We start from the raw sequence: 23,430 nt of genomic DNA, 5'->3' as shown, positions 1-23,430 counted from the left end.
CCCGGAAGGTTCCAACTGGAACTCTCGTTTGACTAATATATCAATTAAAACGCTGGAAGCTCGTAGCAAGTAGCGTAGCATAAACCCCATTTTCTAGTTAATGTAATATGTGAAGACAACGGCTTTGAAATTCCTTGAAATTTTTCTTATATCCTAGGCGAGTGGAAAACGGGTACCTCATATGAACCATTAGTGCTCGACTTTAGGAGAGGGGAGCTCATGACATGTGATGAAACGGAACTCCAGTTTCTGTTCCTTATGACGTGTTGTGCAACTGCCTTGAATTGCATGAAGCTGTTAACCCTATTTACGTACTTCTAAAACACGTGCCCTATATAACGCATAAGAATTCGCCTTAAAATCTTTTAATAATTCAGTCTCTGGCACGAAAGTGAGTTATAAACGAAAATAAAGTACAAATTAATTTTGAAGTTACGGCGCTAATTAATTTACAGCACACAGAAGTAAATTTAATTAAAAAAATACTTCTCTGAGAAAGAGACCTCCTGCTGTAAATTAAAACACGGTCAGTTTAAAGAGAACAGTCTGCAAGTTGGTTGTGTAATGGCCAGCCTTCATATATTTCGCAAGCTCTGAAATAGCCACGTTTGCTTGGATATTTCCACATTTCCACCCATTGTTAACTCATTATCATTACCGATAGATAAGACCCTTATTTAATATAATATTTTATAATAAAACAATTTAAGTTTTAGTCTAAAAGTTGAATAGAAACGACTTCTGTGACGAAGCAATGTCGTTTTCTTAATTTACGTTTTGTTCATAATATAACAGCGTTGGTGATATATAGTATTTAAAAATATAATTCGTGTTAGTTTATGAAGAAAAACGTTCTAAATGCAGCGTTATCAACGAATCCCACATTAATGATCATTAAACCAAATCAAATTCCCTGAGGGTCGACGGTTGTAATTACATTCCTCAGTATTTTAGAAGCGCGGAGACATTGAGCAAATTGCAATGCTACCAGTCCTTGAAACTTACTCTTTGTAGCACACCCTAATATCCTTTTACATTGCAGTATCACAACACAGATTTGATACCTATTTAATTAAGGCTTTATGTTATATTATTCCTAAGATATACTGTAAAGCCAGGACAATGTGCCTATCATTTGGTTCTTATTTATAACCTGAACAAATAATCGAGGAAGACTAACCTGCAATCGCATGTTGCAGCGAAAGATTGGGAGTGGTCAGTTGAACTTTGCAGTCTGTTTATAGGAGTCACTGATAACAATGATGAGTTCACTGCCAACGTTTCCGGTCCGTTACGTTACACTGTAACAGGCTTGCTTTATGTTCCGTGACGAGATCTTGAAACGTTTCCACTTTTAGTGAGCGGGTTGCAGAGGCTGCGCGCCTTATGTGTGGACTTGCCCGCAGTCGACGCTCGTCTGAACTGCTGCGCGGCAAACCACGCGGCTACGTGTTTCGCAGGAGATCCAATCTGCAGGGGGAACGGGCGGGCGTGATGATAAAGGCATGGGAACTTGATATGACTCTGCTATTTCTCTAGTGGCGCCCTCAATGCTACTAGACTTTGCCTATTGTGCGTCACACTGACGGTGTGGTGTATGTCAAACAACGTAAAATAAACCAGACTTGTTTTGAAACGCGGGCAGAATCATTTCCTAGAATTCGTTAACACTTCCGTTGCTAGAACATGGATGTTTATTATCTCTTAATTAGTAGATCCGACAGTCAGAATGGCAGCGGGAATAGACGGAGAAGATTAGTGTGGAGTGATTTTAAATTGTGTAAATCAGCAACAGTGTAATAACNCAGATTTACTTATACTTTTTCTTCAACCCTGAAGATGGGGGCGATACGTTCCTCCGAAACGTCGGTTAACACCACATATACACGGTGCCAAATCCCAGAAGACTGCTTTCTTCATAGTCACCGCTGTGAAAGCCTCAAATCTTACATAGTGTAGTAATTATTTGTAGTTACGGCCTGTAGTTGGTTAATAAATTTAATTACCAACCCAAACCCCATCTCTAGTCACTCATATACGTACATAAGTGACAGTAGAATAGAATCAGTAGATCCATGAACATTCTAAAGGGTTCTGACGATTGTCTATGACACTCGGAATTATTGGTTTTAGGACTTTTGCCCAACGTCCTGTATTCTAAAGGAAACAGTGTTCATCAGAGTACGGGACGATGAACAAGAAGTCCAAAAACCAAGTAATATCGAGTAGTAGTTGCACCCTCAATTACCTCAATCAGACTTTGATTCGTACAGACTTGTATTCGGCCAGTCTCAAGAAGTTTCCTTCAGACACTCCTTAGAAACATTTGAAGGACTTTTCCAGATTACTTCGGTCTGCTGAAATATGGCTGTGCTGTGAACGTACGCAGCATGTTTCTGCCAGATAAGTCACTCCAGCGGGCCGATAATTCATTTCTTGAAAATGCTTGTAACCTGGGGATACAAGTTAATGAAATTAGAATTTCAGACTACTGAAATAAGCGGGGAGCCGGGATAGCGTCCAGACCTGCTCTGGGGCCCACCCAGTCTCCTATCCAGTGGGTACCGGAGGTAAACGGCTGGGGCGTGAAGCTGACCACTCACCTCCGACTAGTGCTGAGGTCAAGAAAACATTGTTATATACATCCAATCCCCCACACGTCTTCATGACGTAGTGCTCTGTTAGTCAAGTACAGGGAGAACTTACCTCTATCCTTATAAAAATAAGTGTTGTAAACATTTACTCCCATGGAATGAAATTGTATCTCAGGACAAGTTCTAACTGTAGTAAAAGAAGAAACGCATATGAAAGGTGGACTGGCTAAATGAAATATTAATGGGAACGGAAAGACTATTGGGCCCAAATGACGATAATGATAACAGATTGAAAATAATATACGTATAATTATATATAAAAAGTCTTGCGCTAAAGACTTAAAATGCCGCTCAATACATCTGAAATTTTGAATCAGTTTGATCCCTGCCGTAACATTTGCAAGTAGATGAAAATGGGGAGACGATACATTCTGGAGCAATTTGGTAGTTTTGGAAATGAATTTTGAAATAATTTGGACGTGAGGTCTGAAGTGAACGGGAATTTTGGGAGAGTGGGCGTATTTAGTTTTAAAAGAGATAGAAGAGTTAAATTAAGGAGTTTGCAATTATTTTGGCCTGTACCTCGAGTGAGGAGAAGTAAAAATGTTCACAAAACTTCGGAGAGGAAACGGCTTGGAGCGCAGTTGCTTACGATACAAAGAAGGAAATATTATGACCTTGATATGGACCTTAATAAGACAGATTGTGAGGACTGGGGGCGGAAGAAAGTAACTTAGGATGGTTGAATTTGATGCTAGTGGTGCTGAATTTTTTAGTTACATTAATAATGAATTTGTTTAATGATATTTTTAGTGTAGTAGAAGCTTGTGGATGTATGTGTACATGTGTACGAGTTGCTAGGTCAGATACAGGATTTATATTTTCCCTTAGCACTTCAGTAAACAAGAGACAGTGTTGGCAGACGTGTGAATAAGGCCCTCGCTCAAATATGTATGCATGCCCTTTCCATGCTATTGTATTAAGGGGAGTGCTCTTACGTGTAGCTTGAAAAGAATGGGCAAGCAGTTTCGTCTTCCTAACGGTGCAACCTAAGTCTTGGAAGTATCCGATGTTGCATTCTAGTAGACTCTTAGCTAAACTCTCGTTTCAAGGTCTCACATCTTAGTACATATGAGAAAGTACGGTGATGATGGAAAAAGAAATTCTGGAAAATCGCCTACTTTCTTTTCATACAACACGGGCCGCACAGAAAACAACGCTTCTAACAATTCTTCTTTGCTGTTTTTTTTACCAAGTTGTAACCTAGCAAATATCGGGGGATAAACAGATATATTCACAAACGCACGCGCCCAACAATTCTATTTTTGCTTGTGTTCCTTCTCGCGGGAACGTGTTTACGGAGCCGTTGGCTAGCAATGAAAGGAGGGATACACGTACACACAACAGACTGATGGGAGGGGATTTATGAAGTACACCTTTGAGATGGAATCAGGTGCCATGATATACATATCAAGTTTCATAAAGACTGGTTCAGGCATTCAAAAGTTAATAGGAAAAAGGGGGGGGGATTCACACACACAGCATGAAGATCGCATAGTCCTACTTTTATGTTTTAATAAGGAAAGTAGACGAAAGTCGATATCGAGAATATGACGAATTTTCATGTTTTGCACCTCCTGATAACAACAAAGCGACAATTGAAACGCCGTCTGTCTGTGTGTATGGATGTATAGATATAAAGCTTTCTGACGGTTGAGTGGTTCGACGGATTTTGTTCTTATTCAGTATAAAAGAGCTTGTCCGTCCTATGTCGGTGTCCGAGGAACATAGACTTTCCAGCTCCAAAATAGACTCCCTTCAGATGGGCATACAGGCAGAAAATGGAGATTTTCTCTGAAACGACCTAACGATTTTGGTCAAATTTCAGTAATACACGGTTAGTATCTCCTTAAATAAAATCGTACGGGTGGCATCCTCGCCACGTTCACTAGGAATCCAAATTCGAAATTTTCTCGAAACCTGCCTTACTAGTCGGTCGGATTTTTGTTATTTTTCGGCATTCAGAAACCGACATTGCTCTACCGAGCAAAAATCGATTTCGTTTCCAAGGTAACGTACCTCAGGTCAACCGTATACGGGAAAGTATTCGCACCGACCTTTTTATTTTCGTGTCAAATTATGTAATTCTTTAAATTATCGAAATGAACGGTGACTGTGACCCAGAATATTTATCACGCAATGCCATGGAGGAGTCTTTGTGTTCCTTCGTTATGAAAGCTCAATTCCTCGTCACCTGGTATTTTTGTTTTCGTAATTACGGTGATTAGTTAAAATCCCTGTTGATGGAGGATATTTCAGTCTGTATAGCAACTGGCTACGAGCTGGATGACCGACGGGTCGGAGTTCGATTCCCGGTGGTGTCAAGAAGTTTCTCTTCTCCACGTTGTCCAGACCGGCTCTGGGCCCACACAACCTCCTCTCCACTGGGTACCCGGGGCTCTTTCCCCGGGGGTAAAGCGGCAGGGGCGTGAATCTAACCACTCTCCTCCAGCCAATGTCGAGGTGAAAAAATGTGATCTATACAACCACTAACCCCCATACGCCTTCATGGAGTAGTGCCTAATTAATTAAGCACTGGGACAACTTTACCTTTCTTACCTTTAATAATATAATTATTCTAATACATAACGGGTCAATAAACACGCATGCTTGACAACAGAAGACAGTGTTTTCTGCGTGGTCCGTACCGAATATTTATCATGAAGACAATTGGCGCTGCAGCGCAGTTGAATGTTTAGCTGTGGAGCGTTAACCAGCGGATAACGGAAGCGGAAGAATCTCCAGTGCTAAGATTCGTTACCAGGAAACGTCCGGTGAAGACACTGCAGAGGAATAGCCATTGCGGAGAGCTGTTACCAATTAAAGACTAGTGAAAATAGAGTGAGAACATTTGAGTTTGGAGTGATTTGTAGTATGGAAATCAGCAATAATGTTGTACTTATTTGTAGGTACGAACTGTAAGTGGTTAATAAATCTATTCACCAATCCAAACCCCGTCTATAGTCACTAATACATGTGACACTATTTTTAAAAATTCTAAAATTTAACTTCTGGTGATATATCCATATATTTTCAAACTTTTATTTGTACTTATTCCGTTCACACTCATTAGTCCACAATTTTTTGAAACTCTCGAAATATTTGATCCCTTGTTTAAAGTCAAATTGAGTCTGTCATATTTAAATATCTTATTATTTTAGAAATATGCATTTTTCTGCATTGTAGGTAATATTCTTTTTCAGTTATATAGTTTTTCCAACTACGTGTAGTTTCCTGACCTACCTTTCTTGTGGCTATTGTAACCGTTACCTCTTTAACTCAGTTATCCTTAGGGGACTAGGTTTGGAGGTTTCCGTCTAGCCAATCGGTAAGCATGAGTTCTCAGAGCGCATAAACGGGATTGGATAGCAGCTGAGCAACGGAATCGAGTTGAGAATGTGAAGTGTGTACGTTTAATTACTTACGAATAAGTCACACTTAGAAAGAGTCACAGTTTCCCGTTAGTGTATATTTATTTGAATAACAAAGAACATTGCTGTATGAATTATTCACATTCAAAGTCTATGCGGTTATTACGAAAGGTCTGCTAATTGTGCCCGAAATTGTGTTGTTTGATTTAGAATAAAAGCCAGTCTTTATGTAGTTAGTTACGTAGTCATACACGTGAGGACTTTTGAAAGCCACGTGCAATTCGCGGGCTGGTGTGCACCTATGAAGATTTCCAATAGCGCGAAGAACTCTGTTCTGTAGGCGCGGCAGTTTCAATAGGTGAGTCAGCCACATACTCCCAGGTGGGACAGTCATAAATAAGTCATAACTGACCTGACCAGAACTTTGTAAAGCGTAAATTTGATATCTGTACCTAAACGCCTACTTCTAACTAGAGAATAGGTACTTATTTACGTGCCCAATGCATTTGGCGGATATTCGTTGCGTATTAATGGCTCATTTGTTTGACTACGTAATACCGTGTTTACTTTGCCATTGCCTAGCAACGGATGACGTCTTTGTTAAACTATTCGTTCATGTCACATTATTATTATTTGGCCTCTGTACTGTTAAGTTTGCACGCAAATAAACGCGAATTGAATTGAATTATCAATCAATTATTATCAATCGATTTTTAAATGTGGTATCTAAGCTGTGCTGAGTCTATAATTGGCCTTGCCGCTGTTGGCTCAGCACATAAATAATAAAGAATTGAATTATTATTATCATCATCATCATCGTCATCACCACAACCACCATCGTGATGAGTCTGTAATTAGTCACTGGCTGTTGAGCTCAGCACGTAAAAGAATAAAGATTTGAACTGAACAGAATCATCAGTATTGTAATCAATTTGGAGGGAATAACAAATTGCTTAAGTACAGACTGCAAATTTATCGATCGGAATCTGAAAGATTCGCACTATCGCCATGTTTTTTGTTGATAAATTTCGTACGTAATTTGTAGGAATTTTCATGGTCTATTATCCTGCATAATTTCATTCTCATATCTCTAGTGGTCCATTAGTTATAGCTATCAAACAGAGAACTAAATTAAAATTTATTATTAACCCAACAAGGGGTTCTGTCCCCATTTCATGGCCCTGGCTCTAACTATGCCTGCCATGTTTACCTGTCAGCGTAGGACTGTTTTACGACGTGCGCGCTTTCAAATAATGTTCCTTAACTCGTAAATACATAGTCCACAATTGACATTGTTTGTGCGGTGTTTGCAAGGAAATAAGTTTGTTGCCGTCTGAATGTTTACTAGGGGACATAACAGAGAATTACAGACGAACTAATGAAGGTATAAACAGACCCAAAGTTGGCTTATGTAAATACTGGCCATAAGCTTCTCAATATATTTTACTCGTTTCTACTTTATTACTTCCCACAACACGTTACTAGATTTATATCTAAGAATGGTATGGATGAATTTCGTTATTGATTATGCGTCCGTCTCTATGGTCTAGTGATCGGAGTTCGTGGCTATAGTTCCAGAGGTGCCGGATTCAATTCCCGGCCCTACCAGATTTTCTGAGGAGTAGTGCTTCTGGAACGTGATCCACTCAGCCTCGTGGGGATAATTGAGGAGCTATTTCAAGGAAATAGCGGCTCCGATCCAGAAAACCCAGATTAACGGCCGTGGGGATCCTTTGCGCTGACCACGCGACACTCTCTACCCGCTAAAGTTGACACTAACTTCGCCGACAAGTGGCGGTCGCTCGGTCGGTATAGTTCGCTGGCGGACTACAGGCCACGGAGTTTTTTTCATAATGCACGAAGCAGATATGATCTGTGACCGTCATGACTTCTGTACGAGTAACGAAAACGTGGACGAGGATTCTATTTTGAGGTGGGAGCAATGTTCATAAGGCCAAAATTGTTAGTTCCGACAAGAGTAAAATAAAAACATAAAAATGATTTTTTTGTAGAAGGGTAAAGTTGTCCCTGTGCTTAACTAATTAAGCACTACGCCATGAAGACGTATGGGAGAGTGGATGTATAGATCCATATTTTCTTACTCTCGGCACTATTTGGGGGTGAGTGGTTAGCTTCACGCCCAGGCCGTTTTACCTTCGGTGAAAACTCGGACGATTTTTTTTTCTTCATCTTCGTCCCCACTTCGGAGCATATGGCTGATTTCTCAGTTTCATGATCATTTTACAGACGGTAGGACTCCTTGGACGGGTGATCAGCTCGTCGCAAGGACTGTACCTAAACATAGGACAACACAAACACAGAATAATCGCATACACACACCAAACATCCATGCCTTGTGTGCGATTTTAACCCACAATCCCGGCTTCCGAGTGAGTGAAGACAGTGCATGTCTTAGGCCGCTCTGCTACCGTGGCCGGCGGTCTGGGCGATTGGGGAAGTGAAAATTCTTGAACCTACCGGGACTCGGCCGTCCAGCCCATAGCCAGTCGCTATACCGACTACGCTATCACGGCTTTGTAAAAGGGAACATAAATGCAAGTTCATATGCAAATAGGAGCCCAATACGATCACTTATTCCTTAATTGTTTGTATGCAGCATATGATTTACAAGTCCAGTGCCAAAATAGAGCGCGATATTTGTTTGTTTCTGCATACACTTCGTCATTAATGTGAACAGGGCTAGAAAAAAGTGATTCTGTATTCTACATATTAGTGTATGCAAAATATTACACATTGTTGCAACTTACATAGTCTGCATGTTAACTAACATTTTAAATCAGTAAAGATGGGAGGATATGCAGCAAGCATGAAGGCCCCGAGTAAAGTGTACATTACTTTCGATGCTTCGATCGCTGAATATTCTTTACGTAGTCTCAGGACTGTTGCATAAAGGGGGTACTAGTAATATGTATGAATATTATTTTAGAGTTGCTTGAGGGCATTGAGTAACCCAACGGTTATATCCCGTAGCTCCGTAGAGAAAATCATAATTTCCGCAACTAAGATACAGATGGATAAAATTTATTCAGCGGTTCTTATAGGAAAATTCAATACTTAAAACTTCAATGGTACAGCATGCGCAACAGATCTGGTTTTGTTAGTGAAATAGGAGAGTTCATAAAGGTCCCTTTGTTATCACTGTTGTATTGTTGATTGCTCACGAGGCTTAGGTGCTGGCATTGATTAATGACTCATTTGTTATGAATCCAGCGATTCTGCTTTCCTAACTTCGATTTTTTTATATAATTTTCTTTATCAGTAATTTATTATTATCTTATATGGCTAAATTTGTTGACACTAAAACAACCAAAAATGCAAACAACAGAAAAGTAATGACACTGTGAGAACACCTCTAAATGTGTGGAAACTCTGAACCTCTCAGGATCGAAGTACTCTGTACTAATATGTTTAAATAAAATATCCATGTTCTAAGAATTTTCGGATTTAAGTCCAATATCTCTCTATCTATATCTAGCCATCTACCTACCTACTTACCTACCCGTTATCCAACTTGGAGCATAGGGCTTCCGAGGAACGCTTCGTTTCATTTCAGCTTCATTTAGACCGCCAGTAGGACTCCTTTTACGGGAGATGAGCTCGCAAGGCCGCTACATACACACAGGACAACACGAACACAGAATAAGAGCATACAGTCATCCGTGCCTCGAGTAGGATTCGAACCCACGATTGCAGCATTCGAGCGAGTGAAGCCGGTTCATGCCTCAGACCGCGCGGCAACTGTGAGGGGCTAGGTGCAATAGGCGAAAGGAATTGAAGAACACAAACCATAAGGACATACCAAATTAAGGCTCATAATTGAGATGGGGGAAATTAAAAGTGCCCAGAAATGTAGCAAGACATTTAGGAATTTAGGCATATATGGGAGGATAGGCCTATTGAAACGGATATTTAAGAAATCGGATATGAGAGTTTGGACTGGATTCACATGGTTGTATACAGGGTTCAGCAGCAGAGTCTATAAACGCGTAATGAAACTTCAGGTTCTATAAAATTTAGGAATTTTCACTAACTGAGCAACCATCAGCTTCTCATGAATCTACTCTATTCCATGTATTTTACCTAGGCTCTACGACAATACCTCCAATGACTTGACGTCATTAAAGAACCAAAGAATAAAAGAATCTTCTATTAGGCGTCATTGGTCTATTACAATTATTACGCTCAGGTATTTTTATACATTTCATACCAGTTTTGTTGAGCAGCAACGCAGTTTCCTCTATTTGCGCTGCTCCATTCAGTAACATGTGTTCAATTCAGGCTGATAACAGTTCTCGGAAATTGCGGTTGCGTTTCGGTTGCCAGTTTCGCTCTGATTCTCTCACAGATTCCATTGCAGTTTCTACCATAACCTTGTATAAAAATCGTTGTTAGTGTTTGGCCTACATTTCAGCAGACATTAAGCTCCTCTCCCCACTTCTTACTCTTGGCTGTTATGTGGAATGTTTGTATTATCTTAGTTTTTCCTTGCAGATACCAGCGATCCCTGCGGTTTGTGTATATATGAATAAATGTGGTATCTAAGTGAACAATCGTGTTGAGCACTTCCCACTTGTATTCAGCTCCAAGCTTGGAAATGTCGGCGTGACGTACCTGACGTTCCGGGAACATGGCTCCGCCGCAGACAGACATAATACAATTACCTTCAACTAAGTAAATTCATAAACACAGAGACGGTAAATGCCTTTCTCTAGAAACAATGTACTCTAAACTAAATATTATTGCAACACGTGAAAGCTATATTAACCTGGCCTATATACTAGTATTTCCACGTGTGGAGGCTGGTTACAATAGCTCCACCTTAGCCCTGGGGACGTAGAAGGCGATGATAAGGGAACCCGCTGCTATTGCACATAACTGGGCTATCCTATCACTGGGGGACATAAATATAGGGACCTTTACTACCACTTTGGGTGTTGGATGCAAGGCTGACGACATTGTCCTGTAAAATAACATTTTCACAAAATTCAAAGAAGTGAAACCCGAATGTAATCAGACAGAAATTCCTAAGGAAGGATTTGGCTCAAAAAGTGCTGCTTCGACAATGATGACCATATGCAAATATTGTTTATGTGAAGGTGTAGGTTATCAATCCCGACCGTCACTGAAATACAGTATCTAAGTATAAAACTGAAAATGTTCTGATTGGCGTTTGTGCGATTGTGTGATAATCTCTACCTAAAGAATTTCCATACTATATTATGTCGCCCAGGTCTGTGTCATCTGCTCTCATATTGTGACATGACGCCTGAAAGCTGGAATAGTGGAGCCGAGCCAAACGTCCATGTGCAACGGCTGAGTTTCCGTGACAACAGATCGTTCCCAGGTAACCAGTTGTAAACACTTCAAAGCGAGGCGGTTGCTTGACATCGGATTCAGGAGAACACCAATTGCTTGGCCAGAGACACGCAGAATGACAGAGGAACCCTATGACATGCAGTTCTGTATACGGTCGAACAAAATTCACAACACAGAGCACTTTGCAGACGAGTTATGAGTATCCTGTGTGGATGAGGGGTCGAATACCTCCACCATGACCCTGCAANTCGGTGCTTTATTCCAAGACAGACTGGCCGACTGACCGTCGGTCGTAACATAAGACTCGACTGGAATAGTGTTATGAGTCGGAGACGGGGGCGTCTCGGATCTGACAGAGTAAAATGTGGTCATGAGTCCCGCGGGACTCGGACTTGAGAATAACTGCGCTGGCGAGGACCAGCAGCAAGTGTAAACGACAGACCGATCCTCTCATCAGAGAGGATGTTACATAAAGATTATAACCGCAAATGTTCAGTTTGGAAATAAAAATCGTGGTCGTGAATCTCAAGGCGTTTGTCGCCAAGACGAACTGAGTGGCGGTAAACCGCCCGTCGTAAAGCAACTCTGATCCTGGCTCTGACGAGTTATGAATCGTAGCTGAGTTATGTATGAGTAGCAGAAGAACCATAAGAATTAGAGTGAGAAATTCGCTATCAAGAAGGAATTAAATGTGTAAATTGTTATAATCAAATGTAATTGTAGTAAGAAAGTGCCAATAAAATCCGCCATCTGATCTAGAAGCCGTTACTTTCGTCACGCGTACCCCCCTACACGTGACAGTATTAATTCGCATATAGTCGGGCATCCCACAATATAAGGAATTCATTTCACATTTACCTCCAGAGTGACTTATATCGCGATGTCTGCAATACGTGGGTGCATGCATAAATGCGAGTCTGTATGATGTTGTGGAAGGCCCTTAGTTTTGGAAGCTTCTGTCTATGGCTGTACACCTCTTCGTGGACCTTGGCCGCTTTTTCGGTTTCTTAATCTATACACAATCGGTAGGACTGCTTGGACGGGGGATCGACCCGTTGCAAGGCTGCTACATACACATAGAACAACACAAACACAGAATAAACGCACACAGACATCCATGCCTGGAATGGGATTCGAACCCACGATCCCAGTGTTCGAGGTGGCGAAGACTCTTCATACCTTAGACCGCGCGGCCACTGTGACCGTCGGAAACTTTGTATAATCTTATCGTGTATACAAGCTTGACAAAGTACCCAGCTAAAACTGGGTTAGTTTCGAGGCTGTGAAAGCAGAATTAGAACATTCTGGCCTGCAACTTCATACGTGTCCTCATTAATATAAGAGTTACGGTTTGCTGTGTAGTTCAGCAGTGTTTATTTCTCTGACGATCAATACCATACGAAAGTATTGCTTCCAGATCATATTTTAGTCTTTTTGTACGGTTTCTTACATAGTTTTTGTAATATTATTTTTAAGTATCCTGTTGCACTCTATACGATATATGACATAAACACCGTCCCAAGTGCAACAATTTATTGTAGTTCTTTTGTCTTGCCCTCTTCTACACTACAAAGATAATGCACAAAGCAGACAGATATCAGCGAAGTAGATTCTGATAAATCAAAACCTGTTGGTAACGACGAAAAGAACAATTGTGAAGACTTATGGTTTTAAATTTTATACTAGATGCAGTGTAACAGCTACGTAAGTGTATACACCTGATGATGGCCGTTTGCGGCCGAAACATGTAGTGTAGAAGAGGGCAAGACAAAAGAACTACAATACATTGTTGCACTTGGGACGGTGTTTATGTCATATATAGTTTTTGTAGTTAGAAGAAGTTGTTATGGTTAAAATGTTGGCCTCCGCTTTCTTGTTCCTCAAAATATGTATGAGCCGATTGTCTAGAAGATGTGGGAGTCTCGACGTCTCACAACACTATGGGCCTTCACGGCCTGTTACAGGGATAGCTTTACCCTCGAAATATATAGTATCATCTTCAAAGCGACACCGAATTTAATGTTAAAGTAGTGAAGCCTGAAATTTCTCCGTAAAAATTTGATGATGTGCCTTGAAAATTTTAGCGCCTTGTTTGATGTGCCGTGCAGTGAGTTCAAAGATGTTAAAAAACTCTGGTGTAGATACTGACAGCGCCATAACAAATCCAAAAAAGTATTTTTCTAAGGAAGTCTCTAATACCGCGGAATAAATTATCCTGTCCCAATTTTCTGTTTCTCGATTCCCTCTCTCAAACCGATTCGCAACTCATATCAATTTAGTAGTTCTGTTTTCAATGGCATGAAGATGTTTCTTCACTGTCTGTGACCTGTTTTAATGAGCTGTCGCAAAATGTTCCCGAAAGCTTTGAGGAATTCACTCGAAACCTCAGTCAGGACCGTCTAGAATCGGAACCAGAAAAGCAGAAATTCCGACTGTTCAAAGCGTCCGTATGTCGGTACCGTGCTGTTACTTATTATCTTGTAGGGCGTACACAGAAGCGGCCCCTTCCTGAAATAACTCTTATTGCGAAATAAAGTAACGGTCCGACGTAAAAGGTAAAAAAAAAAGTTAAATCTATCCCTGTAACAGACCGTGGAGGCCCATAGGTTTGTGAGTCGTCGAGGCTCTCACATTTTCTACACAATCAGTTCACAGATGGCGGTGAGGTTGTCAGTTTTAGCGCCCTCCACTCCTGGAACTCACTTCTGTTAGAGACTGAGTCGACCACAGGGCTATAGTGCGGCCGGAAATGTTAGGACAATTGAAAAATCCATTGACATCATCGGTAATAGAAACCGTGATCTTCGTGCTTGTAGCATAGTGCCTCAATGAACCATGCTATCGCGTGCCCCCTATTCATAGTGTATATAATTGTGACAGATATATTATATTCTTCCGTATTACTGTGCGGATGTTCGAAGTCAAACCCCTTTGAATGCTAGGGTCCACTTACTCGGCTGTATCTGAAACTCTTGAGACTGAAACAATCTGAGGCATGACAACACACACAGACGCATACCTATACTCATATGGTGTCTGCAAATAAGAGCTGAGGGGAGTCCTGGTCTGGAAAGGGAGTAAGATTAAACTGGCTTCAGATTATCTAACTCACTGATATTGTCACGTGATGATGTGACTATAGACGGGGATTGGATTGGTAATTGGATTTACTGACCACTTACAGATCGTAACTACAAGCAACTATAGCGTTGTCGCTAATTCACGTGCTCTGACGTTCACTGTAACACGTACTAAATCTTCTCAGTCTTCTGTGTCTTCCTCAGTCGTTGCCTGGTGACGGATCCAACAATGTCCTCTGTTTCCGTGCTCATGTTCTTACCGGCTGGCGACTGCCTCACAACTGAATTCGCATAGTGAGGGGTGGAGTCCAGCTGGGTCCACTCGGCACGGCGGCAACTGATTGCCCTATTGTACCTGCCACAGATGATTATGATGATGGAAAATTTGGTGGAATGAAGATTGGCAGGGGAAACCGAAGTGCTCGGAGAAAACCCGCCCCAGCGCCACTTTGTCCACCACAAATCCACTTGACCAGACCCGGGATGGAACCCGGGCCGCCGCGGTGGGAAACCAGCGACTAACCGCTTCAGCTATGGCGCGGCCTTGCATCACAACTAACTCATTACTTCAACTGTCCTCCTTATAACATCTCGGCACGGAGCGCACAGAGAACACCGTTCCTCTGTTGCTGTTTCCAACTATTGCCGTGCAAACATGCTTGTTTGCGAAACCGTTACCTAGTACCGGCTGTCTCTGCTGGCTTCACAGTTCTTAACTTGAGCAAATATGCCACAATATATTCGGTAAACCAGCCGCTATTATGCTTGTGACAAAGGAGAGAATTTAATTGAAATTCTGTAGAGCCTCGCGTAAAGTAAAGTTAAGGTAGTGACTGATAGAACATTAAGCTTTTGAGTAAACACCATCACACAACACAATGCTACAACGTAAAGAAAACAGCTGAGCCAGACTGGATCCGAAGAAACTTGGTGAAGTGTGGCACAAGATAAGGCCTCAAGAAGAGACAGTTTAATGAAGAGGCGCTCATACTCCAAGGGAATGAGTAATGTGTAACAGTTTGTAACACAGGGATCTCACCGAAGTCACGTGGCTTACAGCGGTCTTCACTCGAGAAAGATGTGCATTAAATGAAGCAATTAGGCCTGAATATTTGTATCAACTTGCAATTCTTTTAAAATTAGAAACTAAACAGACAGCTTAACGACTTAAAATCTGAGGCTATGGAGAGAGAAATTGCTTGCTTGGTTTACACTTTAATCCTGAAGTTGTAAAAATTACGTTTTCTCAAAACAATGGTTAAACTTCCACTACATTACACAGCATCACACCCCCAGAATATATTTCTCTTCTGTTTACTTCTCAGTTACTTCCAAGTTGAATATCGGTTGCATGAATATTACTAATCGTTGATCTGAGGAGGTAAGGCAAAGCTATTCCTGTAGCAGGCCGTGAAGGCCCATAAGGTTGTGAGAGGTTGAGGCGCCGACATTTTATAGACAGTCGGCTCACAGATGATGGTGACGTCAGCCTTACGCCCCGGTCGCCCTTCGCCCCCAGGAATGTTCCTGATACTCATTTCTGTTAGAGGTTGAGACGACCCCAAGGCCATAGTGCGGCTGGAGGGATCAGGTCAATTGAAAAAAAAACAATCGGGATTAGATCCCGCGACCTCTCGGCTTGTAGCATAGTGCCTCAACGAACCACGCTACCGCGTGTCCCTGATCTGATGAGGTAGGAAATAGTTTTCTCTATTTCAGTACACTACGAGGTATATCAGTGTTTGTTTTGAGAGCGCATGGACTTCAGACTAAAAATCATTATATATATATATATATATCATATTCCTGTCAACACAACACTGTTTCCAGCGTGTGGAATTGCTGCTAGGGCAACATGTTTTGGCACATGTTTGCCATCTTCAAGTCCAGTTTTTAGTTACAATTATTCTATCATGTACTTTCAGTAAATTTTCATGTAAACGATTAGCTTCGCCGGTGTATTAAAGATTAAGATACTAACTAACTAACTTCATTCAGCTGAGCTCTTTTTGAGAAGTCGCCAATGGTGCAGCTACTCAAGAACTTACCAGAAATTTATGGAACCCGAAGTTTCATTACCATATTCACAAGAGCCCTCCACTGGTCCCTATCCACAGCCAGATCAAACCAAACCATACCATCCCATCCTATTTCTGTAAAATCCATTTCAGTATTGTCCAAACACCTACGTCTTGGTCTTCCTAGTGGTATCTTTCCTTCTGGCTTTCCTACCATTATCCTATATGCAATCCTGTTCTCCCCCAATCGTGCTACATGGCCTGTCCATATTATTCTCCTTGACTTGATCACTCTAATTATGCTTGGAGAAGAGTACAAGTTATGAAGCTCCTCTTTATGCAGTTTTCTCCAACTTCCCGTCAGTTCATCTCTCTTCGGTTTCAAGTATTCTCAAACACCTTCAGTCTATGTTTCCCCCTTAATTGTAGGAACCAAGTTTCACACCCATACAGAACCACAGACAAAATTACGTTTTTCTATATTGTAACTTTTACGTTTCTGGACAGCAAACGAGAAGACGAAAGGTTCTGGACTGAACGGTAGCAAGCATTACCCGAATTCAATCTGCGAGTATTCTTACTGTGTATTATATATTATATACTGTAATTTGTTGGTTTTTGTTTACTGATTAACACTTCAGTTGTTTTGATGAACTAAGTAGACCCTTACTTAACTGCTCCCATTATTCAGTCTCGCGATAGACAAATGAGATGTGTTCCGTACATCATTCCCTGAGTCCTGTAAATAGAAGGGATCTGCGGTTCCGTTGCCTTTCATTCCTGGAGAAATTGTCGCCCTTTCGGGGTACGATTGCAGGACATAGTGGCCGAATGAACGGGTGTCGTCTGACATACTGCAAGAAAAAAAGTTTCATGATGTAATAAATATTTTATCATTTCCAGCATAGTTCAATATTTTCCTCGAGTTCTTTGTCACATGTCGAATTAATCTTTTAGTAGCGACTGTGCTTCTGTCTATATATGGCTCTACAGTTCTTTTGTTGGGCTTTGGCCGCTTTTTCAGTCTCTTAATCCTATACACAGTCGGCAGGAGTCCTTGGACGAGGGATCAGCCCGTCGCAAGGCCGCTGCCTGCACACAGAATAACACAAACACAGAACAAATGCACACAGATATTCATGCCTTGAGTGGAATTCGGACCCGCGATCCTAGAGTTTGAGCGAACTAAGACAATTCATTCCTTAGACCGCGCGTCCTCTGAGATCGGTTGCGACTGTACTTACGAAGGTGAAGTTCTTAAATAAAATTTATATTTATTTATTGATGCATTCCTTTAAACTAGGTATTAATAATTAATGAGAATTATTCCTCAAGCCTTTTACGAATGCTGTAATAATCGCTAATGAGGTGATGACTTCATTTACCACAACCAGTCAGTAGTAATTAGGAGACATAGGCTTCTATGTGTTCTGTCCAGTGTCAGCCGTTAGCACACCGGTCCTCTAGAAGCCTTCCGCTGTTTTATCGGCCCGTGAATCTGGAACAGTTTTCGTGGTTGAAGGGTACAGACGAAAATTAAATTAGCCTTTTACCGTACAGTGGAGATATCATACGAGACTAATCAGAAACTATTAAACGTTTGAAAGATGAGAGACGCGGACTGCCAAACAGGGAGAGAGAGAGATAAAATTCGTGCAAGTGTCCCCCTGCCTTTAAGTCGAAGGTTTTAGTTGCAGTCTCTGTTTGAAATGGGGTTTCTCCGGAGATGAAATGGCCTTTCCATGTGAATTGCATAATTTTGCAACATTTTATTCAGCAATTTCTTCTAGCAACCAGGAGATACAAAGAGAACTCAGTCTTCTTTCGCTTTATTCCATCCTTTGTGCGTCTTTATCCACGTATTACACAATAAAGAAGTCGCGTCAGCGTTGGTATTAAAGAACTTTCTTTTAAGAAAATTGAATTAGGTTAAATTGAATCTGCTGTTTCTCTTTCCATGGATATTTTTTCGCTCCTTGCTTCTCTTTTCTCCGTTATTTGTAAATGTCTTGAACGAGTTACATTAATCTACTCTCTCTCCATCTCCTTTGGTTGCTCCTCTCAAGTCCGTATTTTCAACTTCATTTCCGCCTCTCTTTCACCCCTCATTACCCCTGCAAAAGAGGGTGCAAGCGAACCGCTCGATCTTCCGACGCTGAATGCAATCACACCCAACCACCACGTCCGGACAAACCACCCTGCTTGCTCGTACACGAGCACACGAGCATTGCGAGGCTCTCAGAATTATGCAGCAATGTGTCACGTGACCCGCTGTTGCGTCACTCTTACTCTCCGTGTAAACTGGGATAACTATAAGAAGACATGGAGTGTGATGTCCGGGACAGTTCCAACCAGTCAGCATGTTCCGAAGCAACACTTTAAATGTTGGGCTCTTGCCAGATCATATTGACTACCAGTCCGCAAGCGAACTATACCGACCGAGCGACCACTGCTTGTCGGCGAAGTTGGTGCCAACTTTTTCTGCGGATAGAGGTTGTCACGTGGTCAGCGCAACGGATCCCCACGGCCGTTATTTTCTGATTTCTAGACCGAAGCCGCCATTTCCTTGAAATATCTCCTCGGTTATTACTCGCGAGGCTAAGTGGACTCCATTCCAGATCCACTACTTCTCAGAAAATCTGACAGCGCCAAGAATCGAACCCTGACCTCTTGATCTGTAGGCAGGAACTCTGACCACTAGACCACATACTACCGGGCAATGGACAGTGACCCCATGTTGTATATCACCTATGTATAAGAGAAGGTTCTGGTGGAGTTGCCCGTTCGACGCAGCGCTTTGTGAGACAATATTTGACTCAATGAACCTCTGCACGTACACACGTGGTGTGCGGCTGGGGAAACCCGAGAGGCGGCCTGGACATGGTGCCGACTTATCCGAACTTAATTTTAAATCGACTTTAAACTTGTACTTATGTTGTAACATCGTATCCTATTGTCACGTGTTGGGTGTATAACGCGCGACAAGTAACTTCACGCCGTATTGGATATAGCGAATTTTATTTCACACCATTTACAAGCTCAACATTACTGTCATCGGCAGTATCACAAATACTAGACTGAATACTCTTCCCTGGCCAACTCGTAACTAACTGTGAATAGTGTTAGCTGCTCCTTATTTAGCCCCCTTACGGACAACACAGAAAACAGTTACATAATAGGCACTACTGTTGCGTAACGTCGTGTTTACCGACTGCCTAGGAACAGTCGTTGCACGGACTCCCCGCCGTGTTTACAAGGACGTTGCTGGGCAGCGCTTCCGGGAGTTGTTTACGGCTACGTAGCAACTGCGGCGTCCTGTGTTACGTCACCGCGGTGAAAGGGGTGTCTACCGAGCGTTGCACACTGATGGACGGAGTGGGGGGTATGTGACGTCACTCGCGAGATCACAGAGTTCACGCGACCCCCACCTCCCGCTACACCATCCACGTAACAGTATTGTAGGATAATACAGGCCTTAAGAATTTTCGCGGTTAGAATGAAATAAGGACTAGGAAGACGAATCTCTGAAGTACTGTGATTTCTACAGCCCAGTGATCGATAACAAAGTAACTGCATTCGTTACATTTTTTTTGTAATTTCTTGCGATAGGATGAAACTGAATCCACTTGGTACGTCGGCCATTAATTGGCCTATTGTATCAGCCATGGATGATAGACGATGGTGAATGTGGATCAGTCTGTGGAATGATAATGGGCAGGGGAACCAAAGTACTCGCAGAGAACCTGCCCCAGTGCCACTTTATCCACCACAAATCCCACATGACTTCACCTGGGCTGGAACCCGGGTCGCCGCGATGGAAAGCCGGCGATTAATCGCCTGAGCTATGACCCGGCACATTCGTGATATTACGTATATTAATAGTATGCTTTGTGCCCAGTCCGTGTCTCGAAATACATACGTATCTCCCCTGACGTTAAAGTAACCGTAAACCGAATTTTCGGTATTCTAAATGTTTGAGAAAGGTCTGTATTTCTTACGAAGGAATGTGGCGCTGTATTCAGTACCGACATTGTCTAGTCCAACCGAGTGACAAGGAGCAGGGAAGGCTGTGCGATCAAGTGCACTGAATCGTGAACGGCAGTGCCATCTGTATTCGTGTCTGCGTAATCTCTTATCGGGGAAGTGTCGGTTAGAACTTGATAGCGACTGTATGATTGATCAGAAAGGGATACGGTGGAGTAAGTGGAGTGCTGACCCCGTTTCAAATCGAGCGTGCTCGCCACTCCTAAATAAAATAACAGATGTCCAGATGTTTCAGCTAGTCGGGTAAAATGTTCGTAGACGACTTCTGTTGGGGAAATGTATTCGTGTACTCTTTACTTACGTCTGCAAGGTTTGTTGCTATGCGTACAAGTCTAATCCGAATTTCTTTTTCTATTTGGCATTCCTGTCATAACAAATAGAATTAGCTGCCACTTTTAAAGGTATTTAATTCCGAAATGTATACTCGTATCTTTCGAGCCTTATTAAGATTTATAAGTTATGTACAGGTTTTCTGGGATGTGATGCCGTGTAGTTTGGTAGTTACTTACAGGCGTTAAAAGAAGTACAATCCTCCGAAAAGTCAGCAAACATCTACTAGAATTCTCGGCTCCACACACCAGAGGGGAGTTATCTTCAAATTCATATTCCTAAGAACTTAAGGTTGCCGATCACAGTGACCCCTCGGTCTAAGTCATGATTTTGGGGATTCAGATTTTAAGGAACAGTCACAGAATTATATGAAATACCGGCCCATGATTCTGATACAAGAAAGTTAATTGGTCTATTAGCGGTAACGTTCAATGCCCGAGATCTTAAGTTAACAAACAGCTGTACTCCAGTAACGGGGATTTTCACGTCGTGTTATTATTCTCCGTAGAGTTCCTTAAGGTGCGGTTTCACGCCAAGATGGAACAACTTGGTGATGCATTTGCTGCGATTATTTTTGAGACTGTACGCGTTCTGATTCTGACAGGTTTCTATACTGTATTCATCTCTGCCTCTTAGCGATGAATTGATCTCTTTGAAACATTTTTCAGAGTTATTTTCAAGATTTATGTCATTTATTAAATATTGGCTGACACGAAAAAAATATAGGAATTCAAATGGTGTTTTCTGCGAATGTAAATTGTTGTTTAGTGTGAAGAGTTCTATCTGCCGGGGTATAACGCCTTGTAGGCCTGTGAAAGTCAGTCGACATTTCGAAAGAACGTAAGGTCCCTATGCTTAAGCTCGAACATTAAGCCGAACAGGAAACCAGCATGAAGCTGGTAGCGGTTCATGCTGGTTTCTTGAATATCTTATCGTTAGTGTCTGGATATGGAGGCGATATGTTCTTCCGAAACGTCAGTTGATCATCGCACCACACAGTTAGAAGATAGAATTCTTCATAGTCATCATTCTGAGAAACAAATCGTAAGTGTTCGTACTTTATTTAATGACACTGTATCAGCTGCACAAAAACGGTGGATTTAAAATGGAAGAATGATTTTAAATTATTGATACAGATACTGAAGAAGGTGTCCGCGAACAAATTGAATATAGGATCCGGGAACTTACCTAGATATACAGAGGATACCCTTGAACAGCCTGTTACGGTAGCCGAGCGGTCTAAAGGCGCGTCCACATTGCTCGTGCTCGTGCTCGCCAGGCTTGTGCTCGTCGGGAGACTCGTCTGGCATTTACTTGTGCTCATAAATCTTCGTCCACACTACTTCAGTTTCTCGCCAGGCTTCGGCGCGTGAGGATCCGTATATTTACTCGTAGTGTGTATAGGCCGTAGTCTTATTTTAATTTACTGGCTATAGCTTTTAAATTAAAATTTTAAAATTTGCTTGTCTCGTGACTTGTCATATCGTACACATTACTCGCAAGCATAGCGAGTCACACGAGCACGAGCACGAGTAATGTGGACGGGCCTTTAGGCATGCACTGTCTTCGCTCGCTCGGAAGTCGGGTACGTGGTTTCGAATCCCACTCAGATTAAGGATGTTTAGTTAGTGTGTGTGTGTGTGTGTGTGTGTGTGTGTGTGTGCGTGCGTGCGTGCGTGCGCGGTTTCTTCTGTGTTTTTGTACAGGTAGAGAGGCCTTGCAACGAGCTGATCACCCTCCCAAGGAGTCCTATCGAATGTCTTAAGATCTAGTGAACCGAAGTGGAACGGAGGGTTTCGTGGAGGTAGGCCAAGGCCCGAATTGGGGCTGCAGCGCAAAAAGACCCGTTTAGTGTGACTGTCGTCAGGAATAAGAACCTAGCTTGGAGCTTCTTGAAACGTGAATTGAGGATAATGACCATTTAATCACAACTTTCACTTTCTTATTGAAAGTTACCTCATATCGACATCATCTTGCTTTGCATTATGTTAATTACGAAGGGCGTTCCGTATATAATGCCTCCTATTTTTCTGTGTTAATATGTAACGTCTGAGATGGATGTTGGTGGTGTTGCAGTAAAGGTTGGACCTTCCCACCAATGTACTGTTAGTTTGGTTGTCGTGCGACAGATAGCGACAGCAGAGCAGTCTACCAAAATGGCGTCTGACATAGAAGTGCGTATGAAAGAGAAATGTGTTATTGAATTTCTCACTGCCGAACAAATTGTACCCATTGACATCCATCGACACTTGCTAAAGGTGTACGGAGACAATACAGTGGATGTCAGCACAGTGAGACGGTGGGTAGTGCGTTTCAACAGTGGCGAAAGTGAAGTGCACGACAAGCCACGCCCTGGGCGTCCCTGCTCAGCTGCCACTCCTCACAATGAACGGCGCCTCGATCAGCTCATCCGTTCAGATCGGCGGATAACGACCAGGGAACTGTGTACGCGGCTTAATATCGGCTGTAATGCATTGGAAACGATGTTGGGGAAGCAGGATTATCGCAAGGTTTGTTCCAGGTGGGTCCCGCGGGTGATTAAACAGGACCACAAAACTCATCGAATGGAAGTCTGTCAGGACCTGTTGCACCAGTT

The 23,430-nt window shown here is 42.1% G+C and overlaps 1 protein-coding gene and 1 long non-coding RNA gene across 3 annotated transcripts in view; one reads left to right on the top strand and one right to left on the bottom strand.

Annotated features, from left to right (window-relative positions):
• The window catches only part of LOC111865724, an 88,553-nt gene extending 87,150 nt beyond the window's left edge, over positions 1 to 1,403 (bottom strand). For both annotated transcript variants that reach the window (XM_023853964.2, XM_033751941.1), the window contains exon 1: positions 1,181 to 1,403. The gene's annotated coding sequence lies outside the window, so the exon portion shown is untranslated. The remainder of the gene's footprint in view (positions 1 to 1,180) is intronic.
• LOC111865726 overlaps positions 1 to 23,430 on the top strand; it is a 200,295-nt gene that overhangs the window by 160,674 nt on the left and 16,191 nt on the right. The gene's annotated exons all lie outside the window — the stretch shown is intronic.

This window comes from Cryptotermes secundus, unplaced genomic scaffold, assembly GCF_002891405.2.
Source record: "Cryptotermes secundus unplaced genomic scaffold, Csec_1.0 scaffold150, whole genome shotgun sequence".
Classification (NCBI taxonomy): Eukaryota; Metazoa; Arthropoda; class Insecta; order Blattodea; family Kalotermitidae; genus Cryptotermes; species Cryptotermes secundus.
This window is presented reverse-complemented; position numbering and strand designations above follow the sequence as displayed.